Source organism: Leucoraja erinacea, unplaced genomic scaffold (genome assembly GCF_028641065.1).
Source record: "Leucoraja erinacea ecotype New England unplaced genomic scaffold, Leri_hhj_1 Leri_641S, whole genome shotgun sequence".
Taxonomy (NCBI): Eukaryota; Metazoa; Chordata; class Chondrichthyes; order Rajiformes; family Rajidae; genus Leucoraja; species Leucoraja erinaceus.
Window position 1 is genome coordinate 13,324 of NW_026576555.1, and position 2,813 is coordinate 16,136.

Here is a 2,813-nt window from a genome sequence, read left to right on the forward strand (position 1 = left end):
TAAACCATATAACAATTACAGCACGGAAACTGGCCATCTCGACCCTTCTAGTCCGTGCCGAACACGTATTCTCCCCTAGTCCCATACACCTGCGTTCAGACCATAACCCTCCATTCCTTTCCTGTCCATATAACTATCCAATTTATTTTTAAATGATAAAAACGAACCTGCCTCCACCACCTTCACTGGAAGCTCATTCCACACAGCCACCACTCTCTGAGTAAAGAGTGATGAAAAATAGTAAAATAAAACAAAGAATATCGTTATTAAATGAACCGTGTAACAGTGATTTATTTTTTTTAAAAGGTAATTTTAAGGTATCAAAAAAGGGATACCTTAAATTCTCGTTGCCATCTGAAGTGGCCAGAATATTGTTGACTTCCGCAGTTGGAATTGTACATTGAGCTCAGCCCCCAAATGAAGCTGTCATAGACAATAGCATGCCTTTTCCCCTTAATATAACCAAAAATCTTAACATTAAAAAAAACAAATATAACCAGTCAAGCCGAATTTTCATCATAGAAAATTATCATCATCATTACATTTCCACATAATCTCTTAAGTACCCAAGCTTTAAACCTTCTATAATTCTTATTCATTACCTACAGTCATGGTGTCATAAAACATAGGGACAGGCCTTGTTCTTGTACTCAGAGATGCACCTAATTACCAGCCTGTTCCAAGGGTTAAATTTATTTATCTTAATAGTAACCATCTTCCAATCCGAACCTTTGGAACTATTCCAAATCTTTAACACCTCCCCCTTTGCTACAGGTTTATAGTATTATAATATTCTTATACATATTTTCATTAGTTATTGAGTAATATAATACATCCTAGGACATATTTCCTTACATTTCAGCTATATTAGAGTTATTTAACTGTTAGTATTAACCATCTACTCCTCTATAAAGCCCGTATCCCCAACCTCAATTAATGAGTATATTTGTTAGTCCCATTAGTATAATACTTATATGAAAGCTTGAACCTCGATTCGTAATATTAGCTTCATATGATTACTTAATTCTTTACATTAAGTCTACACTATAATAGTTAAAGCTTTAATTCAGTCCATAATTTTAAAATCTGTTCATTTGCTTCAGCCTGTATTTTTTCTTCCTTTGTTTATTTTCTAATTTTCCGTTCAAGGAGAAATCTGAACACTGTCGTTGAAAACATATTCCAGTGAGATAGAAACGTCTGGTTAGTGTCTGGAGCAGGTCCGCCATCTTAATTATAACACAGACTTCTATTGAGAGATTTAATCATCGTCCTTCTCAATTTTCTGTACAATCTCTTGTGCGTACTTAAAAGCCTGCTCCGGATCCCTGAATGAGCGTTGAGTTGTTTTGTATGAAACCTTCATCTTTGCTGGATAAACGACTCCGTATCTCACCCCTCGTTGTCCTTGCAAAATATGACTTGCTTTTTTGAATTGATTCCTTTTTTCCATTACTTTGCGTGGGTAGTCCCTATAGAATCTCACGGACTCCCCCTCGAATGTAAGCCTCTCACCGTGTGGTATCATCTTCAGGAGTTTTTCCGGGGTTGAAATATCTAAGAACTTCGCAATAATTTGTCTTGGGGGAGCATTTGTTTCTCTTCGGCGGGGACCCACTCTATGAGCCACATCAATCCTCATGTTTTCCTTCAACTTAAAAACCTCTTTAAGTATTTTGGAGACAAGCTCACGCATATCAATTCCATGCTCTCGTCCCTCCTTTCTCCTATAATCTATCCACTATCGGTGAGGGCGCTGCAATGGCGGCAGCCCTGTCAGCAGTGCGTTAGTTTTTTCAACTTTTTTTATTTTTTTTAGTTTGTTTTAAAGTATGTTTGTAATGTCTCTTTGTGTGTTTTGTGTGGGGTGGTGGTGTGTGGGGGGGTGAGGGGGAAACCGTTTCGGCCGCCTCCTCCATGGAGAGGTGACTTTTTCGAGGTCGCCTCCCCCGTGGCCTAACAGCAAGGATCGGCGCGGCCTTTCCCGGAGACGCGCCCGGGGCTTCAGCGGCGGGCGCAGTGTGGACTCTTGGCGTGGAGCGGGTGAGCCCTCGCTGGGGCTCGCTGGAGGGGAGCGCTCTGTTTCACTGGCCCGGGGCAGCCGGCAGCCTGAAGCCACGCGCGGTCTGCAGAGCTCCAGCTGGCGTGGCGTCTACAGCCCGGGATCCCTCGTGGGGGTCCCGGGAGAAGAAGAAGCCATCACTGCCGGCCCGCGGCCAACTTCTACCATTGGCGCGGTGGCAACTTACCATCACCCCTGGAGGGGAGCTTCGACCGCCGGCCCTGCGCACTGCGGTGCTTCTGGCTGCGGCACGGCGGGAACTTTAAACTTTAAATCTTCGACCGCCGGCCTGAGGCCTACATCAATTTAAAGCCGCGGTCTCCGGTGGGGATGAGCCGATCCTGGACTTACCTGGACTTGTACCTTGTCCTTTTATCATCTGGACGCCCGCAGGAACGGCTGCGGAGGGTTGAGGTCCCGACCACGGGGGAAAATGGAGGAGGACTGGCCAAATTGTGTGCCTTCCACCACAGTGATGAATGCTGTGGTGGATGTTTATGTTAAATTTTTATTGTGTTTTTGTGTATGTTCTTTATCATTGTACCGCTGCTGACATATTCATTTCACTTGCACTTATGTGCAATGTGACAAATAAACCGTATTGTATTGTATTGCATTGTATTGTAATCCTTAAGTTCAGTCTCCTTGATCTCGCTTCCAAATCTTGACATTTGTCCGTCAATTTATTCAATTGCTCCCGATTATCACTGTTCCTTTTTCAAAATCGATATTTCACGATCCATCTCCCTCA